Raw genomic sequence first — 25,125 nt, 5'->3', positions numbered from 1 at the left:
ACCAGGTGCAGAAACCTGTACCCTTTATTTACAATCCCATTTATGTGATTCCTCTTAAGATATTTCCTTACATTATCGGCCTCAGGGGCTCTGAACTTTGGAGAGTGGGTTGGCAACCATGGGGCCCTCAGCTGAGTCCTGGCATTGCTTCCACTTACTTGTGCCAGGCTCCTCACTTTCATCTATCCTATCCGACCTCACTTGGTCAACTCTTGTTCTTTTCCAACCCCGACGCTATTAGGTTTGCGAGGGCTAGGGAGTCTTTCATTTTCACGCCCTTCGTGGCCCTTGTCTTCCTTTGGCCGATAGCTTCATTTTTCGAAGTGTCGGATCCCTTACATTTATTCCCTCTGATTAGTGTTATATAGAGGATGGTTGCCTAGTTGTACTTCCTCTTAAAACAATAATCACCACCACTCTTCCTATTTGTGAAAATCACAACCTGACTTTTAATCCCGTTTGTGATCATACCATTGCCTTTTGTCCATCTCCCTGTGGGTGGGAGTGGTAGAATAACACCCACGGTATCCCCTGCCTGTCGTAAGAGGCGACTAAAAGGGGCCCCAGGGGCTCTGAACTTTGGAGTGTGGGTTGGCGTCCACGGGGCCCTTAGCTGAGTCCTGGCATTGCTTCCACTTACTTGTGCCAGGCTCCTCTCTTTCGGACCCAGGGGCTCTGAACCTTGGAGCGTGGGTTGGCGACCACGGGGAACTTAGCTGAGTTCTGGCATTGCTTCCATTTACTTGTGCTAGGCTCCTCACTTTTATCTATCCTATCCGACTTCCCTTGGTCAACTCTTGTTCTTTTCAGACCCCGACGCTATTAGGTTTGCGAGGGCTAGGGAGTCTTTCATTTTCACGCCCTTCGTGGCCCTCGTCTTCCTTTGACTGATATCTTCATTTTTCGAAGTGTCGGATCCCTTCCTTTTTTCCCTCTGATTAGTGCTATATAGAGGATGGTTGCCTAGTTGTACTTCCTCTTAAAACAATAATCACCACCACCACCACCACCATCCTATCCGACCTCTCTTGGTCAACTCTTGTTCTTTTCCGACCCCAACGCTATTAGGTTTGCGAGGGCTAGGGAGTCTTTCATATTCACGCCCTTCGTGGCCCTTGTCTTTCTTTGACCGATATCTTCATTTTTCGAAGTATCAGATCCCTTCCATTTTTCCCTCTGATTAGTGTTATATAGAGGATGGTTGCCCAGTTGTACTTCCTCTTAAAACAATAATCACCACCACCACAACCTCACAACATTTTCAAGGTCATTTTGGAGTTGCTCACAAGCTTGTAACATATTTCTTACTCTATACAAAATATCAGCATTCACTAAAAGCATTATCTCTGATTCCACTTCTTTACTCACATAATTTATACAGTATGTATGAGGAAACATAAATATCCAATAATAATACCTTGAGGAATTCCCTTCTTGATTATTACAGGATCACTTAAAGCTTTGCCTAGTCTAATTGGACATAGTTATGCATTCGTAGACTAAGGGACAATATTTTCCTTTCAGAAATTTCCTGTATTCTGGTGGCCAAGGATCCAAATTTCAATATAAAAATAAAAAATGCCGAATTTCATCAGTAAAATTTCCAGTAAAATTAAAAACCCTAAGCGCCACACGATTTAAGTCCATTACTCTGTTTCACATTTGAAGACCAAGTATCATCTTAAAAGGCAATAAACACCAACCGACTAAACATTTTGCAATCGTAGACCAAGGCTGTCCTATGGTCTATAAATGCTTTGGTTCTTAATGTTGATGCATAGCTCTGGCAGGCTTTTGGTTTAAGAATGAAGGTTCTTTTACTTAATACTGCATCTGGCATCTGCATTGTTTAGCAGCTGCAGTGTATTCTGACGGGTTTGTGTGTCTAAGAATGTGTATTTCCATCTTTATAATCCCACTTCTTTATTGTTTAGCAACTACTGCAGTATTTAAAAATCTCCTAGTAAGCTCTAAACAATGCATCCGTCAAGAGGAAAGAAGATGTTAGCATTCGCATAACTGTTATTAAAACGGAAACTGAATAATGTGTGATTGTATCCCTATACCTTGTCATTTAGATAGTAGTGTGCATTAAGTCAAAAGCTTTAGATCTACAAATAAACATGAACAACTTACCTCAAGGATGTCTAAGTGATTCTCTTATTTGGCCATGTAGAGATCTTGCTGCATGTATGGTAGATCTGGCTGTGCGAAACCAAAATTTCTCTTCAGGAATTTTTCAATCTGCAGCTGAATCTATTCATTTCACATGGAGTTTCATCAGGATCTTGAAGAGCACAAATTTCAAAGCTATGCCTTGATATGAATTGGCATCACTGGAGTCACCTTTCGCTTTACATAACACTATGAGTGATGCATTCTTCCATCTTCCTGGTGTGGTGCCTAGAATAAGACATTCATTCAATGGACTGTTATCACATATTTCAGAATGATATCAAGCAATGTAATCAATCATTACTGATCTACACTTAGGCCAGTCACCCAGGTGGCAGATTCCCTATCTGATGTTTCCTGAGACTTTTCTTAAATTACTTCAAAGAAATTGAAAATTTATTGAACATCTGCCTGAGTAAGTTATTCCAATCCCTTCCTATTAACAAATTTTGTCCTTATTTGTCCTCCCCCTGTGGGTGGGGGTGGTAGAATAACACCCACGGTATCCCCTGCCTGTCGTAAGAGGCGACTAAAAGGGGCCTCAGGGGCTCTGAACTTTGGAGCGTGGGTTGGCGACCACGGGGCCCTCAGCTGAGTGCTGGCATTGCTTCCACTTACTTGTGCCAGTCTCCTCACTTTCATCTATCCTATCCGACCTATCTTGGTCAACTCTTGTTCTTTTCCGACCCCAACGCTATTAGGTTTGCGAGGGCTAGGGAGTCTTTCATTTTCACGCCCTTCGTGGCCCTTGTCTTTCTTTGACCGATATCTTCATTTTTCGAAGTGTCGGATCCCTTCCATTTTTCCTCTTATTAGTGTTATATAGAGGATGGTTGCCTAGTTGTACTTCCTCTTAAAGCAATAATCACCACCACCACCACCAGCCCAAACTTTTTTGTAACACTAAATTACTCTTTTGTTGTAAATCACCAGAATAAATTGAGCTGCTTTTCTTTAAATTTTTTCCAGTTCTTGAAACAAGTAATCCTGGTGAGGGTCCCATACACTGGAACCATACTGTAGTTGGGTTCTTAAGTACTAGAAATTTATATGCCCTTTCCTTTACATCTTTACTACAACCCTTCAACACCTTCATAACCAGGTACCAAAATCTGTATCCTTTATTTACAATCCCATTTATGTAATAACCCCAATAAAGCATCTTTCCTTTCATTACCTTTCATTTACACCTAGGAACTTAAAATGATTCCCATAAGGAACCTTCACCCCATCAATGCTGTAATTAAAACTGAGAGGGCTTTTCCTATTTGTGAAACTCACAACTTGACTTTTAGCCCTGTTTATGGTCAAGGCATTGCCCTTTGTCCATCTCCCCCTGTGGGTGGGGGCGGTAGAATAACACCCACGGTATCCCCTGCCTGTCGTAAGAGGCGATTAAAAAGGGGCCTCAGGGGCTCTGAACTTTGGAGCGTGGGTTGGCGACCACGGGGCCCTTAGCTGAGTGCTGGCATTGCTTCCACTTACTTATGCCAGGCTCCTCGCTTTCATCTATCCTATCCGACCTCCCTTGGTCAACTCTTGTTCTTTTCCGACCCCGACGCTATAAGGTTTTCGAGGGCTAGGGAGTCTTTCATTTTCACGCCCTTCGTGGCCCTTGTCTTCCTTTGGCCGACATCTTCATTTTTCGAAGTGTCGGACCCCTTCCATTTTTCCCTCTGATTAGTGTTATATAGAGGATGGTTGCCTAGTTGTACTTCCTCTTAAAACAATAATCACCACCACCACCACTTTGTCCATCTCACAACATTATCGAGGTCATTTTGCATTTGCTCATGTGACATAATTCTTACTCTATACAATATGACATCATTCGCAAAAGCCTTCTCTCTGATTCCACTTCTTTACTCAAATCATTTATATGTATAAGGAAACATAAATGTCCAATAATAATGCCTTGAGGAATTCCCTTCTTAATTATTATAGGGTCAGATAAAGCCTTGTTTAGTCTAATTCTATGTAGTTATGCATTCGTAGACTAAGTGACAATATGCTCCTTTCAGAATTTTCCTGTATTCGTGCAGCCAGGAATCCAAATTTCAAGGGGCCAATGACCTTCGATGTTAGGCCCCTTAAAACAACAAGCCTCAGCCAAATTTCAATATAAAAATAAGGAATGCCAACTTTCATCACTAAAATTTCCAGTAAAATAAAAAACCCTAAGCGCCATACGATTTAAGTCCATTACTGTGTTTCGCATTTGAAGACCAAGTATCATCTCATTTGGAGACCAAGGCTGTCATATGATCTATAAATGATTTGGTTCATAATGTTGATGCTTAGTTCTCTCAGGCTTAATAATGCATTGGACATCTGCATTGTTTAGCAGCTGCAGTATATTCTGGAGGGTTTGTGCGTCTAAGATTGCGTATTTCCTTCTTTATAATCCCAATTCTGTATTGCTTAGCAACTACTGCAGTATTTACAAATTGCCTAGTAAGCTCTAAACATGCATCCTTCAAGAGGAAAAAGATGTTAGAAGCATTAGGCATAACTGTTATGAAAACGGTAACTGAATAATGTATGAGTGTATCCCCATGTCCTGTTGTTTAGATAGTAGTGTGCATGGAGTCAAAAGCTTTAGATCTATAAATAAAGCATACAACTTACCTCGGGGATGTCCAAGTGATTCTCTTATTTGGCCCTGTAGAGATCTTGCTGCTTGAATGGTATCTCTGCGTGTGCGAAACCCAAATTGCTCTTCAGGAATTTTTGAATCTGCAGTTGGATCTATTCATTTCACAAGGAGTTTCATCAGGACCTTGGAGAGCACAAATTTCAAAGCTATGCCTTGATATTAATTGGGGTTGCTGGAGGCACCTTTCCCTTTATATAACACTTTGAGTGATGCATTCTTCAATCTTGATGGTATGGTGCCTAGAATAAGACATTGATTCAGCAGACTGTTATAACATCTTTCAGAATGTAATCAAGCAATGTATTCAATCACTATTGATCTACATTTACAGCAGTCACCCAGGTGGCATATTCCCTATCTGATGTTTTCTGAGCCTTTACTTAAATGACTTCAAAAAATGGGAAATTTATTGAACATTTCCCTTAGTAAGTCATTTCAATCCCTAACTCCCCTTCCTATAAGTAAATATTGCCCCAATTTGTCCTCTTGAATACCAACTTTATTATCACATCATGATATTTCCTACTTTTAAAGGGACCACTCAGAAATATTCATCTACAAATATCCTCCCACGCCATTCTCCACTGACACCACGTAGCGTACTATTTAGTCACACAGCTCGTCTCCTTTCTCCCAAGTCTCCCCAGCCCTAACATTTTTGTTACACTACTCTTTTGTTGGAAATCACCCAGAACAAATCGAGCTGCTTTTCCTTAGATTTTTCTAGTCCTTGAATCAATAATTCTGGTGACGGCCCCATACACTGGAACCACACTCTAGTTGGTGACTTACTAGATTCTTATATGCCCATACCTTTACATCTTTACTACAACTCTTAAACATCTTCATAACCAGGTGCAGAAATCTGTACACTTTATATCAATCCCATTTATGTGATTACCCCAATGAAGATCATTCCTTACATTAACACCTAGGTACTTACAACGATTTCCATGAGGAACATTCATCCCATCAATGCAGTAATTAAAATTGAGAGGGCTTTTCCTATTTGTGAGACCCACAACCTGACTTTTAACCCCATTTATCATCATACCATTGCCTTCTGTCCATCTCACAACATTATCATCCCCCTGTGGGTGGGGGCGGTAGAATAACACCCACGGTATCCCCTGCCTGTCGTAAGAGGCGACTGAAAGGGGCCTCAGGGTCTCTGAACTTTGGAGCGTGGGTTGGCAACCACGAGGCCCTAAGCTGAGTCCTGGCATTGCTTCCACTTACTTGTGCCGCTCCTCACTTTCATCTATCCTATATGACCTCTCTTGGTCAACTCTTGTTCTTTTCCGACCCCGACGCTATTAGGTTTGCGAGGGCTAGGGAGTCTTTCATTTTCACGCCCTTCGTGGCCCTTGCCTTCCTTTGGCCGATATCTTCATTTTTCGAAGTGTCGGATCCCTTCCATTTTTTCCCTCTGATTAGTGTTATATAGAGGATGGTTGCCTAGTTGTACTTCCTCTTAAAACAATAATCACCACCAATCACCATCACAACATTATCAAGGTCATTTTGGAGTTGCTCACAATCTTGTAACTTATTTCTTACTCTGTACACAATAACATCATTCGCAAAGGCCTTCTATCTAATTCCACTTATTTACTCACATTATTTATATGTATAAGAGAACATAAATGTCCAATAATAATGCCTTGAGGAATTTCCCTGTTAATTATTATAGGGTCAGGTAAAGCTTCGCTTAGTCTAATTGGATGGAGTTAAGCATTCGTAGACTAAGCGATAATTTGCACATTTCAGGCTTTTCCAGCAATATGGTGGCTAAGACTTCAAATTTCAATATAAAAATAAGAAATGCCAACTTTCTTCAGTAAAATATCCAGTAAAATTTAAAAACCTAAGTGCCATATGATTTAACTCCATTATTGTGTTTCAAGTTCGAAGTCCAAGTATCATCTGAAAAGGCATTAGTAGATCAACCGACTATACATTTTGCAATTTTAGACCAAGGCTGTCGCTTGGTCTATAAATGCTTTGTTCTTAATGTTGGTGCTTAGTTCTGGTGTGCTTTTGGTTTAAGAATGAAAGTACTTTTACTTAATCCTGCATTCGGCATCTGCATTGCTTAGCAGCTGCAGTATATTCTGGCAGGTTTGTGTGTCTAGGAATGCGTATTTCCTTCTTTATAATCCAAATTCTGTAATGTTTAGAAACTACTGCAGTATTTAAAAATATCCTAGTACACCTAAGCTCTAAACATGCATCCTTCAAGGGGAAAGAAGATGTTAGCCCCAGGGGCTCTGTAGTTTTGAGCATTGGTTGGCGACCACGGAGCCCTTAGATGAGGCCTGGCATTGCTTCCACTTCTTGTGCCAGGCTCCTAACTTTCAATCTATCTTATCTGAACTCCCTTGGTCAATACTTGTTCTTTTCCAGCCCCAATGGTATTACATATGGGGGCCAGGGGAGTCTTTCATTTTCACGCCCTTCGTGGGCCTTGCCTTCCTTTGGCTGATACCATCATTTTTCGAAGTGTCGGATCCCTTCCAATTTTCACCCTGATTAGTGTAATATAGAGGATGGTTGCCTACTTGTACTTCCTCTTAAAACAATAATCACCATCACCCCAGGGGCTCTGTACTTTTGAGCGTGGGTTGGAGACCAGAGGGCCCGCAGGTGAGTCCTGGCATTGCTGCCACTTACTTGTGCCAGGCTCCTCACTTTCATCTATCCTACCCAACCTCCCTTGGTCAGGTCTTGTATTTTTCCGACCCCGACGCTATTCAGTTTGCGAGGGCTAGGGTGTCTTTCATTTTCACGCCCTTCGTGGCCCTTGTCTTCCTTTAGCTGATACCTTCAATTTTTGAAGTGTCAGACCCTTTCTATTTTTTCTCTCTGATTAGTGTTATAGAGAGGATGGTTGCCCAGTTGTGCTTTCTCTTAAAACAGTAATCACCACCGCCACAAAAAGATGTTAGAAGCATTATTAATAACTGTTATGAAAACGGTAGCTGAATAATGTATGATTGTATCCCTATGTCCTGTCGTTTAGATAGTACTGTGCAGGAAGTAAAAAATTTTTGATCCATAAATAAAGCAAACAACTTACCTCGGTGATTCTCTTATTTGGCCCTGTAGAGATCTTGCTGCTTGAATGGTAGATCTAGCTGTTGAAACACAAATTGGTCTTCAGGAATTTTTGAATCTGCAGTTGATTCTATTCATTTCACAAGGAGTTTCATCATGATCGAGCACAAATTTCAAAGCAATGCCTTAATGTGAATTGGGGTCACTGGCGTCACTTTTCCCTTTATATAACACTTTGAGTGATGCATTCTTCCATCTTTCTGGTGTGGTGCCTAGAATAAGACATTGATTCAGCGGACTGTTATCACATCTTTCAGAATGTAATCAAGCAATGTAATCACTCACTACTGATCTAAATTTAAGGCAGTCACCCGGCTGGCAGATTCCCTGTCTGATGTTTTCTGTGCCTTTTCTTAAATAACTTCAAAGGAATTGGATATGTATTGAACATCTCCATTAGTAAGTTATTCCAAACCCTAAGTCCCCTTCCTATAAACAAATTTTGCCCCAATTAGTTCTCTTGAATTTCAAATTTATTTTCACATTGTGATCTTTCCTACCTTTTGTTTTCTAGTTGCTTTATGTCGCACCGATGCAGGTAGGTCTTATGGCAACGATGCAAAAAGAGAGGCCTAGGAATGGGACGGAAGTGGCCGATGCCTTAATTAAGGTACAGCTCCAGCATTTACCTGGTATGAAATTGGAAAACCGTGGAAAACCATCTTCAGGGCTGCCGGCAGTGCGGATCGAACCCACTATCTCCCGGATGCGAGCTCACAGCCGCGCGGCCTCACCGCATGGCCAACTCACCCTGTTTTCCTACTTTTAAAGACACCACTCAGAATTATTTATCTACTAATGTCATTCCTTGCCACTCTCCATTGATACCTCAGAGCATACTGCTTAGTCATGCAACTCATATCCTTTCTCCCAAATCTTCCCGGCCCAAATGTTTTTTGTAACCATGAACGTATTACAGTGGCGTAGCAGGGGGAGAGGTGATATTCCACTAGTGGACAAGGGAGTCCTAACCGGCTTGCAGGCAGACTTGAGGGGAAAAAGTACATCTCGTGGACCAAACACAAAACTCCCTGTGGGTGGGGGACGCAGACAAAGATTACACCCAATATATCCCCTGCCTGTCGTAAGGGACGACTAAAAGGGGCAACCAAGGGATTAACAAATTAGAACCATTAAACTACTTGTGATTAGTACCACCACGTGAGGAACACGATGGGTCGCATTTACGTGCGCATAGTACACTATGTTGGGTACCAAATAGGTTTGTGATTAGTAGCAAATGACAGTGTGACAACTTTTACAGTACCTATGGTTAGTAGAACTATATGAGCAACACCATGGGATGAGAAAACCCACGGTTCTGGTTTGCCTATGATTGGTACCCACTATTTGACGAAGACCACGGGATAGTACAAGTCCCTGTGTTTAGTACCTTTGTGTGATGGACACCATAAGTTTGAGTTGCCTGTATTTGGCACTGCAATGTGCGAAACAACGTAGGTCTGTAATACATGTGCGAATTTCAATACCTGTGAATAGTACCATAATGTGTGGAATACCGCGCGTCTATGCTACTCTTGTAGACTAAGCTACAATTTGATCATTTCAGATATTTCCTGTAATCTGGTGGCCCCAAGACTTCAAACATCAATATCAAAATAAGAAATGCCAACTTTCTTCAGTAAAATTTCCAGTAAAATAAAAAACCCTAAGTGCCACACGATTTAAGTCCGTTACTGTGTTTCGTATTTGAAGACCAAGTATCATCTTAAAAGGCAATAGTAGACCAACCGACTAAACATTTTGCAATTGTAGACCTAGGCTGTCATATGGTCTATAAATGCTTTGGTTCTTAATGTTGATTCCCCCTGTGAGTGGGGGCAGTAGAATATCACCCACGGTATCTCCTGCCAGTCGTAAGAGGCGAATAAAAGGGGCCCCAGGGGCTCTGAACTTTGGAGCGTGGGTTGGCGACTATGGGGCCCTTAGCTGAATCCTGGCATTGCTTCCACTTACTTGTGCCAGACTCCTCACTTTCCTCTATCCTATCCGACCTCCCTTGGTCAACTCTTGTTCTTTTCCGACCCCGATGCTATTAGGTTTGCGAGGGGTAGGGAGTTTTTCATTTTCACACCCTTCGTGGCCCTTGTCTTCCTTTGGCCGATAGCTTCATTTTTCGAAGGGTCGGATCCCTTCCATTTATTCCCTCTGATTAGTGTTAAATAGAGGATGGTTACCCAGTTGTACTTCCTCTTAAAACAATAATAACCACCACCACCATCACCATCTTAATGTTGATGCTTAGTTCTGGTGGGCTTTTGGTTTAAGAATGAAGGTTCTTTTACTTATTACCGCATTCGGCATCTGCCTTGTTTAGCAGCTGCAGTATATTCTGGTGGGTTTGTGTTTCTAAGGCCTATATTACACTTATCACATTTCTGTGTCACAGAATATGATAAAATCTTAGATCACATGAATGTGATGAAATTTGCTCATTAAGGACTTCTTGAGTATTTTACGCTATGTCAAAGCTTTTATCATATGTTATGTCACAGTACTGTAATGATGAATCCACGCTCTGGGGCCAGAGGAGATTCTTCCGATACTCCTAGAGGAAGGACGGGAGATACTCGTCAATTCCCTGACGGACCTCTTCAGAGCTAGTCTAGCTTTAGGGTACGGCCCAAAATCATGGTCTGAAGCTAAAGCAGTATTCATACCTAAACCTGGAAAGGCATACTATGCCCAAGGTGGTGGTGGTGATTATTGTTTTGAGAGGAAGTACAACTAGGCAACCATCCTCTATATAACACTTATCAGACAGAAAAATGAAAGGGGTCCGACACTTCAAAAAATAAAGGTATCGGACAATGGAGGACAAGGGGCACGAAGGGCGTGAAATGAAAGACAACCTAGCCCCGCAAACCTAAAAGCGTCGGGGTCGGAAAGAACAAGATTTGACCAAGAGAGGTCTCATAAGATAGATTAAAGTGAGGAGCCGGGCACAAGTAAGTGGAAGCAATGTCAGGACTCAGATCTTGACTCTTTACTCAGTCAGAGCTGACGTCGCTAACAACAATGGTCATTGTTCAGCATTGTGTAAAATTTGTCACCATCCACCATTCTTAAATGACAGGACCTAAAATACGATTCTAGCAGGCAATGGCATAGTTGATTAAGACATTGTTTTGAGGAATTTGTATAACTTCTTGATCACTATTTATCTAAGATATAATAAACATGTGGCACTTACAGTACACTTTATTTGTGCTTTACTTGAAGAATCTCCCTTCTTCCAATCTAGTACACTTTATTTGTGCTTTACTTGAAGAATCTCTCTTCTTCCAATCTAGTACACTTTATTTGTGCTTAGCTTGAAGAATCTCTCTTCTTCCAATCTAGTACACTTTGTGCTTTACTTGAAGAATCTCTCTTCTTCCAATCTAGTACACTTTGTGCTTTACTTGAAGAATCTCTCTTCTTCCAATCTAGTACACTTTGTGCTTTACTTGAAGAATCTCTCTTCTTCCAATCTAGTACACTTTGTGCTTTACTTGAAGAATCTCTCTTCTTAGAATCTAGTACACTTTGTGCTTTACTTGAAGAATCTCTCTTCTTCCAATCTAGTACACTTTATTATGTTAATTCTTTCAAATTCTCTCGTCTTTTAATCTCTTACGTGCAACTTACCTCCGCGATGTCTAAGTGATTGATTTTGCCCTAGGGGCTCTAAACTCGGGAGCGTGGCTTGGCGACCATGGGGCCCTTAGCTGAGTCTTGGCATTGCTTACACTTTCTTGTGCCAGGCTCCTTATTTTCATCTACCCTATAGAACCTCTCTTGGTCAACACTTGTTCTTTCTGACCATGAAGGTATTAGTTTCCCGAGGCCTAGGGAGACTTTTATTTTTACGCTCCTTCTGGCCCTGTTCTTTCCTTGGCTGAACCTTCATTTTTTGAAGTGGCTGATCCTTTCCATTTTTTCTCTGATTAGTGTTATATAGAGGATGGTTGCTTAGTTGTACTTCACCACCACCACCACCACCACCACCACCACCACCATCACCACTGGCAAAGTGATTCTGTTAATTGGTCCTGTAGAGACCTGCCTGTGCAATACCCAAATTGCTCTTCAGGAATTTTTGAATCTGGAGCTGAATCTATTCATTTCACAAGGAATTTCATCAGGATCTTGAAGAGCGCAAATTTCAAAGCTATGCATTGATATGAAATGGGGTCGCTGGAGGCACCTTTCTCTTTATATAACACTTTGAGTGATGCATTCTTAACTCTTTCTGGTATGATGCCTGGAATAAGACATGATTCAGCAGACTGTTATCACATCTTTAAAAATGTAATCAAGCAATGTACGCAATCACTACTGATCTACATTTAGAGCAGTCGCCCAGGTGGCAGATTACCTATCTGATGTTTTCTGAGCCTTTTCTTAAATGACTTCAAAGAAATTGGAAATTTATTGAACATCTCCCTTAGTAAGTTACTCCAATTCCTAACTCCCCCTTCCTATAAACCAATTTTGCCCCAATTTGTTCTCTTGAATTCCAACTCTATTTTCATATCGTGATCTTTCCTACTTTTAAGGACACCATGCAATATTACTCATCTACTAATGTCATTCCATGGCATCTCTCCACTGACAGCTCAGAGCGTATTGCTTAGTCTTGTAGCTCGTATCTTTTCTCCTAAGACTTCCCAGCCCAAACTTTTTTGTAACCACAAACCGACTATGCTGGTGTAGCAGGGGAAGAAGTGATATTTCCACGTGGGGCATCCGAAGTGGCGGAAGGGAGGTCCTAACCGGCTTGCCGGTGGACTTGAGGAAAAAAAAAAAAAATCTCTCATGGACCAACCACACAACCTCCTGTGGGTGGGGGACGCAAACGAAGAATACACCCATGGTAACCCCTGCCTGTCGTCAGGTATGATCAAATTAGAAACATGAAACTACTTGTGGTTAGTACCATCACGCGGGGAACACCATGGGTCGCATTTACTTACGTGAAGTACCACTACGTTGGGTAACAAATAAGTTTGTGATTAGTAGCAAATGAGAGCATGATGGCATTTACAGTACCTGTGATTAGTAGCACTATATGAGCAACACCATGGGATAAGAGAACCCATGGTTCTGGCTTGCCTATGATTAGTACCAGCTACATGAGGAACACCACGGGATTGTATGAGTCCCTGTGGTTAGTACCCTTATGTGATGAATGCCATAGGCTTGCATTGCCTGTAGATGGCACCACAATGTCCTAAACAGATAGGTGTGTAATAAACGTGTGGATTTTATTACCTGTGTGTAGTACCATAATGTGTGGAATACCGTGAATCTATGCTATTCTTGATTAGTACCGCAACATGACAAATATTATGGTTCCACTTTCCTAGTGATAAGTCCCATTGTGAGGGGCTGCTGACTAGGATTTTGGACCCCTTTCGACTACAAATATCAGATTCAGTATTGTGTTATAAAGCAGTCGCTGGGTCACTAATACTATTGTTCTACACCAGCTACTGTGCACGTGAGGCACTGTGGGTCGGTTCCACTGATAGTTTCACATTCATATCCATCCATCCATTCATCCTTCATCCTCATGTTTTGAATAGTGGTCAGTGGATGTTTTTGGGCTTTTAATTTGTCATTTCCTTTTGTACATTTTAGGGCCGATGACCTAAATGTTAGGCCCATTTAAACAACAAGCATCATCATCATCAGTTTTTGTAACACTACTCTTTTGTTGGAAAAAAAACCCAGAACAGATCGAGCTGCATTTCTTTCTCTTGAAGGTTATCCCTGGTGAGGGTCAAATACACTGGCACCGTACTCTAGTTGGAGTCCTTACATTAACACCTTGGTAGTTACAATGATTCTCATAAGGAAACCCCTGTGGGTGGAGCCGGTAGAATAACACTCACGATGTTTCCTGCCTGTTGAAAGAGGCAACTAAAAGGTGCCTCAAGGGCTCTGAATTTGAAGCATGGGTTGGTGAACATGGGGCCCTCAGCTGAGTCCTGGCTTTGTTTCAATATACTTTTCCCAGGCTTCTCACTTTCATCTATCCTATCCGACCTCCCTTTGTCAACTCTTCTTCTTTTCCGACATTGCTTCCACTTACTTGTGCCAGGCTCCTCACTTTCATCTATCCTATCCGACCTCCCTTGGTCAACTCTTGTTCTTTTCCGACCCCGACGCTATTAGGTTTGCGAGGGCTAGGGAGTGTTTCATTTTCACGCCCTTCGTGGCCCTTGTCTTCCTTTGGCCGAATTCTTCATTTTTCGAAGTGTCGGATCCCTTCCATCTTTCCCTCTGATTAGTGTTATATAGAGGATGGTTGCCTAGTTGTACTTCCTCTTAAAACAATAATCACCACCACCACCACCACCTTCTTTTCCGATCCCGACGGTATTACATATGGAGACCTAGGAAGTGTTTCATTTTCATTCCCTTCGTGGCCCTTGTCTTCCTTTGTCCGATACCTTCCTTTTTTGAAGTGTCGGACCCCTTCCATTTTTTCTCTCTGATTAGTGTTATATAGAGGATGGTTGCCTAGTTGTACTTCCCCTTAAAACAATAATCACCACCACCACCACCACCACCTCATAGGAGCTTTCACCCCATTATTGCAGCAATTTAAACTGAGAGGGCTGTTCCCCCTGTGGGTGGGGGCGGTAGAATAACACCCACGGTATCCCCTGCCTGTCGTAAGAGGCGACGACTAAAAGGGGCCTCAGAGGCTCTGAACTTTGGAGCGTGGGTTGGCGACCACAGGGCCCTCAGCTGAGTCCTAGCATTGCTTCCACTTACTTGTGCCAGGCTCCTCACTTTCTTCTATCCTATCCGACCTCCCTTGGTCAACTCTTGTTCTTTTCCGACCCCGACGCTATTAGTTTTGCAAGGGCTAGGGAGTCTTTAATTTTCACGCCCTTCGTGGCCCTTGTCTTCCTTTGGCCGATATCTTCATTTTTCGAAGTGTCGGATCCCTTCCATTTTTCCGTCTGATTAGTGTTATATAGAGGATGGTTGCCTAGTTGTACTTCCTCTTAAAACAATAATCACCACCACCACCACCTGAGAGGGCTGTTCCTATTTGTGAAGCCCACAACCTGACTTTTAACCCCGTTTATCATCATACCATTGCCTTCTGTCCAGCTAACAACATTATCAAGGTCATTTTGCAGTTGCTACCAATCTTGTAACTTATTTCTTACTCTGTACAATATAACATCATTTGCAAAAATTCTTCTCTCTGATTACACTTCCCCCTGTGGGTGGGGGTGGTAGAATAACACCCACGGTATCCCCTGCCTGTCATAAGTGGCGACTAAAAGGGGCCCCAGGGGCTCTGAACTTTGGAGCGTGGGTTGGCGACCACGGGTCCCTCAGCTGAGTCCTGGCATTGCTTCCACTTACTTGTGCCAAGCTCCTCACTTTCATCTATCCTATCCGACCTCCTGTGGTCAACTCTTGTTCTTTTCCGACCCCGACGCTATTAGGTTTGCGAGGGCTAGGGAGTCTTTCATTTTCACGCCCTTCGTGGCCCTTGTCTTCCTTTGTACAATATCTTCATTTTTCGAAGTGTCGGATCTCTTCCATTTTCCCCTCTGATTAGTGTTATATAGAGGATGGTTGCCTAGTTGTACTTCCTCTTAAAACAATAATCACCACCACCTAATCTGATTACACTCCTTTACTTACATCATTTATATGTATAAGGAAACATAAATGTCCAATAATACTGCCTTGAGGAATTCCTTCTTAATTATTACAGGGTCAGATAAGGCTTTGCCTAGTCTAATTGGACATAGTTGTGCATTCAACATTTTGCCCATTTCAGGCTTTTCCTGGCTAAAAATTCAAACTTTAATATAAAAATATGAAGTGCCAACCTTCTTCAGTAAAATTTCCAGTAAAATTAAAAACACACAATTTAAGCCCATTACTGTGTTTTGCATTTGAAGACCAGGTATCATATTAAAAGGCAATAGTGGATCAACCGACTATACATTTTGCAATTGTAGACCAAGGCTGTCACTTGATCTATAAATGCTTTGGTTCTTAATGTTGATTCTTAGTTCTGACAGGCTTTTGCTTAATAATTTATTCGGCATCTGCACTGTTTAGCACGTGCAGTATATTCTGGCGTGTTTGTGCATCTAAGGATGCGTATCTCCTTGTTTATAATCCCACTGCGGTATTGTATAGCAACTACTGCAGTATTTACAGATCTCCTAGTAAGCTCTAAACATGCATCTTTCAAGAGCAAACAAGATGTTAGAAGCATTAGGAATAAGTGCTATGAAAATGGTAACTGAATAATGTACGATTGTATCCCTATGTCCTGTAGCTTAGATAGTAGTGTGTATTAAGTCAAAAGCTTTAGATCTATAATTGAAGAGAACAACTTACCTCGTTGACGTCTAATTGATTCTCTTGTTTATCCCTGCAGAGATTTTGCTGCATGAATGGTAGATCTGCCTGTGCAAAACACAAATTTCTCTTCAGGAATTTTTTAATCTGCAACTGATTGTATTTGTTTCACAAGGTGTTTCAACAGGTTCTTGAAGAGCACAAATTTCAAAGCTATGCCTTGATATGAATTGGGGTCGCTGGAGTCACCTTTCCCTTTATATCTCCCCTGTGGGTGGGGGCGGTAGAATAACACCCACGGTATCCCCTGCCTGTCGTAAGAGGCGACTAAAAGGGGCCCCATGGGCTCTGAACTTAGGAGCGTGGGTTGGCGGCCACGGGGCCCTTAGCTGAGTCCTGGCATTGCTTCCTTTTACTTGTGCCAGGCTCCTCACTTTCATCTATCCTATCCGACCCCCCTTGGTCAACTCTTGTTCTTTTCCGACCCCGACGGTATTACGTATGGATGCCTAGGGAGTCTTTCATTTTCACGCCCTTCGTGGCCCTTGTCTTCCTTTGGCCGATACCTTCATTCTTCGAAGTGTCGGATCCCTTCCATATTTTCCCTCTGATTAGTGTTATATTGAGGATGGTTGCCTAGTTGTACTTCCTCTTAAAACAATAATCACCACCACCTTTCCCTTTATATAACACTTGAGTGATATTTTTTTCCATCTTCCTGGTATGGTGCCTAGAATAAGACATTGATTCAGCAGACTGTTATCACATCTTTCAGAATGTAATCAAGCAATGTGTTCAGTTACTACTGATCTATATTTAGGTCAGTCACCCAGGTGGCATATTCCCTATCTGATGTTTTCTGAGCCTTTACTTAAATGACTTCAAAAAATTGGAAATTTATTGAACATCTCTCTTAGTAAGTTATTCCAATCCCTAACTCCCCTATCTATAAACAAATTTTGCCACAATTTGTCCTCTTGAATTACAACTTTATTTTACATTGTGATATTTCCTACTTTTAAAGACACCACTCAGAATTATTCATCTACTATTGTCATTCCATGCCATCTCTCCACTGACAGTTTGGAGCATACTGTTTAGTCATGCAGCTTGTCTCCTTTCTCCCAAGTCTTCCCAGCCTAAAATTTTTTGTAACACTACACTTTTGTTGGAAATCACCCAGAACAAATTGAGCTGCTTTATAGATTTTTACAGTTTTTGAATCAAGTAATCCTGGTGAGGGTCCCATACACTGGGACCACATTTTAGTTTGGTTCTTCCTAGAGACTTATATGCATATTCCTTTAAAACATTACTACCACCATTGAACACCTTCATAACCAGGTGCAGATATCTGTACCCTTTATTTACATTCCCATTTATGTGATTACCCCAATGAAGATCTTTTCTTACATTAACACCTAGGTAATTAAATTGATTCCCATAAGGTACTTTCACCCCATCAATGCAGTAATTAAAACTCAGACGGCTTTTCCTATTTTTGAAACACACAACCTGATTTTAACCCTGTTTATCATCACACCATTGCCCTCTGTCCATCTCACAACATTATCAATGTCATTTTGCAGTTGCTCACAATCTTGTAACTAATTTCTTAGTCTATACAATATAACATCATTCGCAAAAAGCCTTCTCTCTGATTCCACTTCGTTACTCACATCATTTATATGTATAAGGAAACATGAATAGCCTATAATACTCCCTTGAGGAATTCCCTTTTAATCATTTCAGGGTCAGATAAAGCTTCGCCTAGTCTAATTGGAAATAGTTATGCATTTGTAGACTAAGCAACAATTGGCTCAATTCAGGGTTTTCCTGTTTTCTGGTGCCAAGAGTTCAAACTTCAATATTAAAATAAGAAATGCCAACTATCTTCAGTAAACTTTCCAGTAAAATAAAAAAACCTAATTCCATTACTGTGCTTGCATTTGAAGACCAAGTATCATATTAAAAGGCAATAGTAGACCAACCGAATAAACATTTTGCAATTGTAGACCAAGGCTGTCACTTGGTCTATAAATGCTGTCGTTCTTAATGTTGATTCCTAGTTCTGGTAGGCTTTTTGTTTAAGAATGAAGGTACTTCTACTTAATACCGCATTTGGCATCTGCATTGCTTACCAATTGCAGTATATTCTGGCGTTTCTTTGTGTCTAAGAATGCGTATTTCCATCTTTATAATCCCACTTCTGTATTGTTTAGCAACTACTGCTGTATTTACAAATGTCCTTGTAAGCCCTAAACATGCATCTTTCGAGATTAAAGAAGATATTAGAAGCATTAGGCATAACTGCTATGAAAATGGTAACTGAATAATGTACGATTGTATCCGTATGTCCTGTCGTTCGGATAGTAGAGTGCATGAAGTCAAAAGATTTAGATCTATAAATAAAGAGAACAACTTACCTTGGGGAATTCTAAGTGATTCTCTTATATGTCCCTGTAGAGATCTTGCTGCATGAATGGTAGATCTGCATGTGCAAAACCCAAATTTTTCCTCGGGACTTTTTGAATCTGCAGTCGAACCTATTCTTTTCACAAGGAGTTTCATCAGGATTCTGAAGAGTACTAATTTCAAAACTATGCATTGCTATGAATTGGGGTCACTGGAGACACCTTTCCCTTTATATAACACTTGAGTGATACTTTTTTCCATCTTCCTGGTGTGGTGCCTAGAATAAGACATTGATTCAGTAGACTGTTATCACATCTTTCAGAATGTAATCAAGCAATTTAATCAATCACTACTGATCTATATTTAGGGCAGTCTGCCAGGTGGCAGATTCCCTATCTGATGTTTTCTGAGCCTCTTCTTAATTGACTTCAGAGAAATTGGAAAACTATTGAACATCTCTCTTAGTAAGTTATTCCAATCCCTAACTCCCCTTCCTATAAACAAATATAAACAATATATAAGAATAATGTTATGTGGACATTACCTTATAGATGTTCTGGTTGCCAAGGAATGAGGCCACCTGCCTCCTGTTTGATACACACACTCAGATAGACGACGATCAATTTGCCAAGAAACATGAAAAGACGCAGTTTATAGATCCTCAGGGAAGTTTCGAGATTATTCAAGACTAAACCAGCCATGCCCTCTCAATTTAATTGGTTACTCTCAAAGTTACACTCAGAATCGAACAAGAAGCCTATGATAGGTTGAAAATTAATTACAGAAATTTTTAATTGGCCAGATTCAAAACTGGCGGAAAGAAAAAGGAAATATTGCCAACCCAAAAATAAATGAACATCAATCAGTTACCAAAACCTAGAGATAAAATACTTCTTTAAATTATAACTTCTTACACCTCACACCAGGGTGCATGATCATAGTTTTTTTTTTTTTTTGTAGTGTCATCTGTGGAAGGATGTCCAAACTTCTTGATGAATGGCAAACAAAACAAGGAGAAATTCACTCAATTTAGGAAACTTTACAACTAAACAATTACTTTACACTTTACAAATCCATTTCTGAAACATTCCTCTTCCACACTGTTCATGTCATCTTTGGGAATTTCTCTCTTCAGATTCTCTTGAAACTTTTCCCTAATTTCTTTCTCTTTTAACTTCCATCCCTTTATTTTTCTTTCCCCTTTTTGCTATTAACTTCCTTATTTTACCAAGTCTTTATTTGGCTATCACCACTTTATGGTCTCCTTCAAAATCTACTCTTTGCATTGTTATAATATCTTCCAGTTGTCTATGTTTCTCCTCCACCAGAATAAGATAATTCATTGTCTTTATCTTTCTATCTCCCCAACCGTATCTAGTTATTTTTTATGAGTTTTTTCAGGGGTGGCTGGTGGTTTCTAAAGCTGGGTGTCGCACCAACATTTTCAGTGTCACATTTTTATGTAAGAAGCTTACAGAAATGACAAGAAACTCTATCATCATTAAGTAATCAACTATATTCCTACTAAAAGTGAAATAAATCTAGCAATCACAAAACAGAAAATAAGAGGCAAATTATACACTGTAACTTCAATTACTCTTAATAATAATGTTACTGGCATTATGTACCACTAACTGCGTTTTTACGGTTTTCGGAGACACTGAGGTGCAGAAATTTAGTCCCGCAGGAGTCCTTTTACATGCCAGTAAACCTACTGACATGAGGCTGATGTATTTGATCACCTTCAAATACCACCTTAAGACCAGTGCCTCAACCATCTGAGCCACTCAGCTTAGCACAGTTACTCTTGCCTACTTGAATTGAAAATTCGCCCTCCTGCTTTTCATTGAAGTAAGATGTTGATAATATTGTGGGTGGTCTGGTATGGCGTGGATAAGAAATTACTGAGTGAGTTATCCATTCGGTTAGGGTCGCGTAGCTGTGAGCTTGCATTTGGGAGATAGTGGGTTCGAACACCACTGTCAGAAGCCCTGAAAATAGTTTTCCAGGTTTTCCCATTTTCACACAAGCAAATGCTGTGACTGCATCTTAATTAAAGGCATGGTCGCTTCCTTCCCACTCCTAGCCCTTTCCTATCCCATCATCGCCATAAGACCTATCTGCATTGGTGCAACATAAAGCAAAAATTGTACATTTTAAACAAAAATGGAAATGAAATTACCTTTGTGAGAGGAGAGAGAGAGTAGGAATTAAGTAATCTCCGCAGAGAGGTGCAAGCGAACGGGGATATTTGGAACTGTTTCTCAGTAGGAGACTTGCTGGTCTCATGCAACTCCCTGAGACCAATACTGGTGAGCATGCTACCTGATGCTATACAGGGTTAGGCTCGTCCCTGCCGAGGTACATTGTGCCACGCTGTCCGCTAGGGAGTTGCCGTAGGGAAGCAAACCTCCTGAGTTTGATTCGAAGCTGGCAGCATTTATTGGTCTATTATGAAGCATTAGTACAGCGAACGTCCAAAGACGGTTAATTTTAGTATGTTTTAGAATATATGTTTGGTTTGTTAAACTAAAACATTAGAAGAAAAGTCGAGGAATGAAGTGCAAAATTATAGGGAGTTGTGCAACACTGAAACAATACCATGCACCAACCCTGGTTTTTTTGAGCAACGTATTACCAACTATTAATCCATTTCTTCTACAAAAATCTATTAGCAAATCTCCTTCTTCATCTTGGTTTCTAACTATTCTTCTTCTTAGTGTGCCTGTCTGCCTCAGACGTTGGTGATCAACATTGCTATTCTGGCTTTACCTATTGCAATTCAGAACAGTTCTGCAGATGTTTTGCTGAACCAGATTTTAAGGTTGTCGAGACAGGAAATTCTTCTTTGCCTTCTTTTTCCTTCTATTTATCCTTGCAGGGTAAGTTGAAGCAGCTCAAACCTTTTCAGATTCCATAACTATAGGGGCCAATTATCTCTTCTTTCCCTGTCTGTCTCATGTGCATTCTTGTCTCCCATCACGTCTTCAATACAACATTCCACTTCTTCTAGAAACTCTTCTAAATATTCTCTGCATTCCTCGATTGGAGTGCATAAACCTGTATAAGACGCTTAAATCTACTCTCAAGTCCAAGTCTAACTTTAATTACCCTGTCACTGATCTGGCCAATTTTGTCCACATATTGCACTAGGTCTTCTCTCAGTATAACACCAACACCATTTGTTTTCATCCTTCCTCCACTCCAATATATTCTATACCCTTTCTTCAATTCTTTTTCCTCTTTCCCCTTCCATTTTGTCTCACTCATTCCCATCATCACTATGTCTTTCTTCTCCATATCCTACATCAGTTCTTCTACCTTGCCATTCAAAGTCATGACAGTGATGATACCAATTCTGGTATGATGTCTGGTAGCCAACATCTCACAGTTCCCCCAGAGCACCATGAACTGAGTCTCGTTTATAGGCTGTTTGTACGATGGGTTCGTCGCTACCAAAGGAATCTTATTATCTAGTGTCAGGTTCAAATTAGGCCGCCACAACATGAAGTCAGACACCTTTTGTAGCCTCTCCTCTGGAGTACAGACCATGCGGATTTGCCCCTTTCGCCATCTCCAACATACCAAAGTCCATCTTATCTGCTGTAGATGCCATTGAGGTCTTCACCCACAACCCAGGGCATTGCCCTCCATATTTATGACCCCTGGAGAGGGTGTCCCAGTATTTTAAAGCCTCCAGGAATTGTGCTCCCTGTTGGTCCGCGGGTTGTATCAGGTATTTCAACCAGCCCTACGTACTGTAGGGGTCCCATTTCCACTAGCTGGGGATGTGCTCTGTAGGGTTCAGTGGTGGTGGTGGTGGTGATTTTTGTTTTAAGAGGAAGTACAACGAGGTAATCATCCTCTCTGAACAAATAAGTGGAAAAGAAATTTAAAATATAAAACAAAATTATTTATTCAACAAAGGATTTTGGAAACGCAGTACAAAATAAAACAAAAAATTATTATAAAACTAGGCCGAAAGGATTACTAACGTATCAAAAGGGAACGCACGTTCCCTGAGTAACAGTACACTTGTAATTTACATACCCTTGATAAGTCCACTGTCGCACATAAAGCGGATGACGAGATCAGCAGTAGTCGCGTCATCGGCTAGTATGCGTTCGAGTGTTTCCTGCAGGCCGAGGCTCCGTCTTAGGCCAGAGAGATCGGCGCACTCTGTGAGGATGTGGGCCACGGTGAATTTGGCACCACAAGAACACACTGGGGGGTCTTCCCTCTTTAGGAGATAAGAGTGCGTGGATCGTAAATGACCTATCCTCAGCCTGCACAGTACTATGGCCTCTCTCCGTGAAGGTCGGAAAGAGGACCGCCACACATTAGTTGTCTTCTTAATTGCTCTCAGCTTGTTGGGAGTTCGGATATCTAGCCACTCCGATTCCCAGGACGCCAAGATGGTTCGACTTAGCTGAGAACAAATATCCTTAGCAGGTACACTGACTGGTCTTGGAGGTAAAAGTACAGCTTCCTTTGCAGCTTCATCCGCAAGTTCGTTTCCCGCAATCCCAACGTGGCTTGGAAACCATGTGAAAGTGATTCTGGTGCCAGCATCCCATAACCTGGCTAGAAGGTCATGTATCTGCCGCACCAGTGGCTGTTGCGAGAAACAGGTTTCAATAGACTGCAGAGAGATTAACGAATCGGTACACAACACAAAATTGGCTTCTTTCGTCACGCAGTGCAAACTGCAGAGCCTCAAAGATGGCGTAAAGCTCTGCAGTATACACGCTACATACTTTAGGGAGCGAGATCTTCGTACTCATATCATCAATGACAAAAGAGCAACCAACATTATCACCGATTTTAGAACCATCCGTGAAGATAAGTCTCGCGGCCGGATATTGGTGAACAAATTCCTGGAAATACCTCCGATGAACGGAGGAATCAGTGTTCACCTTGGGTCCACGGAGCAGATCTAGACGTATATCCGGTCGCGGAACCAACCACGGAGGTACCTCGCTAAGAGTTCATTCAAGACAACCACCGATATCAATATTCAAATCATGACACAAGCTATCAATCCGAAACCCAACCGGCCGTGTGGCATTCGGCCGGTCTTGGCACCGCTGGTGGTATTGGGTGCGATAGATGCATTGATAGCTTGGATGTAGCGGCATTTCACGAATTTTGGCAGCGTACATTAGGAGTAACTGCTGCCTCCTTATCCGTAAACGTGGAACTCCCGCTTCAGCGAGCAGGCTGGGAATGGGGCTAGTACGGAAAGCACCCGTTGCCAGCCTTACTCCACTATGGTGAATACTGACTAAAAGGCTCAGCGTAGATTTGGATGCTGAGCCATAAGCCGCACTTCCTTAGTCAATTCGGGAGAGGACCGTCGCCGTGTAAAATTGTAGCAGTACTGCACGGTCAGCCCCCCACGAATTGCCGCTGAGAAACTTAAGCATGTTAAGTCTCTTCATGCAGGCAACCTTTAACTGACGGATGTGGGGCTGCCACGTAACTCTCTTATCAAAATGGAGACCCAGAAATTTGCAGGTGTCAACCACTGGTAAGACACTGTTTCGCAAGCGGAGCTCTGGTTCGGGATGCACAGGCCGACGTCGACAGAAGTGTACAACTGAGGTTTTCGCTGCTGAAAATCGAAAACCATGTTGCAGGGCCCATCTGTCGACTCGGTTAATAGCTTGCTGTAGCTGTCTCTCTGCAAACGCCACCCTTCCGGAGCTGTAATGTAGAGCTAAGTCGTCTACATACAGCGATGGAACGACTGCGGGCCCAGCAGCGGCAACTATGCCGTTGATGGTGATTGCGAACAGCGTGACACTCAGTACCGATCCCTGAGGTACTCCATTTACCTGAACGTAATATTGAGAAAATGCATTCCCTACTCGGACTCGAAAGAGACGGAGGGACATGAAGTTCTCAATAAACGTCGGCAAATTTCCCCAAAAACCTCACTGGTGTAGAGTGGAGAGAACCCCATATCGCCAGGTAGTATCGTAAGCTTTTTCCAGGTCAAAAAACACGGCGACTAGGTGTTCCTTCCAGAGAAAGGCCTCCTGAATGGTGCTCTCCAGTCTGACCAGATGATCAGTGGCAGACCGATGAGAGCGAAAACCACACTGGTAGTTAGACAAGAGGCCCTCCCTTTCCATGGCCCACACAAGACGCCGGTTAACCCTTCTTTCAAATAGCTTACAGAGGCCATTTGTAAGGCATATTGGCCTATAACTATCCCGAAGTTTTGGTTCTTTACCTGGCTTGGGAATTGGTATTACAATTCCCGCACACCATTGAGATGGAAACACTCCCTCACTCCATATTCTGTTGAATAGGGTGAGGATAACTTTGAGACATCTGTCACTCAAATGCTTAAGCATTTGATTATGGATTTTGTCCAGTCCAGGAGCCGTATCTCTGCATAGCGC

The 25,125-nt window shown here is 41.8% G+C and overlaps 2 long non-coding RNA genes across 2 annotated transcripts in view; both read right to left on the bottom strand.

Annotated features, from left to right (window-relative positions):
• Positions 1–7,927, bottom strand: part of LOC136882152 (uncharacterized) — a 30,950-nt gene extending 23,023 nt beyond the window's left edge. The window contains exons 1-3 of the long non-coding RNA XR_011018810.1: positions 7,911–7,927; positions 4,804–5,070; positions 2,137–2,403 (exon numbers count right to left, since the gene is read on the bottom strand). This is a non-coding gene — a long non-coding RNA (uncharacterized lncRNA). The remainder of the gene's footprint in view (positions 1–2,136; positions 2,404–4,803; positions 5,071–7,910) is intronic.
• Positions 7,928–7,949: 22 nt separating this feature from the next.
• The window catches only part of LOC137502460 (uncharacterized), a 34,896-nt gene continuing 17,720 nt past the window's right edge, over positions 7,950–25,125 (bottom strand). The window contains exons 2-4 of the long non-coding RNA XR_011018811.1: positions 18,727–18,992; positions 16,340–16,408; positions 7,950–8,160 (exon numbers count right to left, since the gene is read on the bottom strand). This is a non-coding gene — a long non-coding RNA (uncharacterized lncRNA). The remainder of the gene's footprint in view (positions 8,161–16,339; positions 16,409–18,726; positions 18,993–25,125) is intronic.

Source organism: Anabrus simplex, chromosome 1 (genome assembly GCF_040414725.1).
Source record: "Anabrus simplex isolate iqAnaSimp1 chromosome 1, ASM4041472v1, whole genome shotgun sequence".
NCBI lineage: Eukaryota > Metazoa > Arthropoda > Insecta > Orthoptera > Tettigoniidae > Anabrus > Anabrus simplex.
The sequence above is the reverse complement of the archived record's forward strand: the minus strand, read 5'-3'. Positions and strand labels throughout refer to the sequence as shown.